Source organism: Centruroides sculpturatus, unplaced genomic scaffold (assembly GCF_000671375.1).
Source record: "Centruroides sculpturatus isolate CEXI.00-Female unplaced genomic scaffold, Cexi_2.0 scaffold2845, whole genome shotgun sequence".
Classification (NCBI taxonomy): Eukaryota; Metazoa; Arthropoda; class Arachnida; order Scorpiones; family Buthidae; genus Centruroides; species Centruroides sculpturatus.
Window position 1 is genome coordinate 2,531 of NW_019387141.1, and position 1,704 is coordinate 4,234.

A 1,704-nucleotide genomic window follows, 5' to 3' on the forward strand; every position below is an offset into this window, starting at 1 on the left:
TTTCTATCGGATCAGCATTATGGTGGACACTCGAATAGGAAAAGTTCATAATACAAGATTACCAACGAGCACAAAATATGTTTTAAGTGGTTTTCCCGGGTGCAGAGTTTAAATATTTGGTCGATTTTTCGTGAAAATTGACTCGATGACTGATGACCATTTAATATTCGGCTGTGAATAAAACAGTTCGTTACAGCTAACATTAGAAAAAATATATATACCTTAAAAAATTTAAGATATCATATTTTCAATTGACCTCTACTTGACCAATGAAACTGTACCTTTTCGTACCATCGGTATCGCGATAAACATGACAATAGTAAGCTAAAATAACCAAACTCTTTATATAGTTTTCGTTTTGATTATGATATTTGATTTATATAATTACAAAGGTTATTTTACACACCGAGTGACCAATCTAACAAATTTTAAAAATTCTTTATTCCACTACTATACACAATTTAAAGAATTTTTAAACTGTGATATTAAGATAACCTTTGTAGTTATATAAATCAAATATTATAATATAATATAATAGAAGGGTTAGAAGTTCGAAATAATTTAATAATCTTAATGTTTGTACTTATTTTTTGCATGGGCAACGCAGGGCTTACCCACTAGTAATTTAATAAAACGCTTAAACGATTTCATCATGTAACTTTTCATCCTAATTTGTATAATTACAAATTCTTCGTTTCGGTTTCAGATATTGACACATTTTCTGCAGAAAAAGGTTTGAATAAATTTTTAATTTTGATAATTTACTCCAATAAAATTTATTTATAATCAATTTCTTTAGACTAAAATGGAGGAAGTATATATATATGTAATCAGCTGTTTAAACTTTTAATTAAAATATGTGTTTATCTTATTGCCATAAATCGTGTAAAATAATATATTTTTAAAATTAGAGCATTATGATTAAATTTTTTTTGGAATTTATTTGGGCACTATATACCGTGAAAAGCTAACAGATTGTTTAAAACATCGGTAGAAAATGATAGCAAACTATTGGACTGCAATTTCAAATTGCAACCCAACAACGATACAGTCCATCTCTCCTTTGTTAACTCGAGTACGGAGTAAGATAAATAAAAATCGAGACCGGATATGGAAACATAGAGGCCGAAGTCCCCGATTACGTGATTTCAATTCAAAAATTTTATTTAAATTAAAAATGATTAACCATTGCAACCCGGATTGTGACGATATCACGATAAATAATATGATTTTTCTCTATTATTTTTTTTATCACATCTATCATTAATTTGAATTATTAAATAATTCTAATTGAATCATTAAATATTATTATTCTCGTCGTAAAGGCTTCAGATCAGATTCTACTTGTATATTATTTTGTGGATAGTTCGTAGTGTAGTATTTCATCCATTTTTTGCTTCCCGACCATATTGAGAATTAAATTGTATATAAATTCAATTTTTTTAAATACTCTTTTTGCTTTTGCGTAATAAAAGGTGTTTTTTCTTACGTCTAACATGGATTCTGGAAGACCCAGAATAAAGTGGAAGAGAAACTGCCCGATATATACGGATATATGCCAATTAATCAATAATAATAATAATAATTATTAATATTATATTTTTAAAGAAGTCGAATTAATTCAAACAACCGGTTATTGCTTTTTTTACGATTTTACTTCTTTTTAAAATTATATATTATATACTGTATATTAATATTAATATA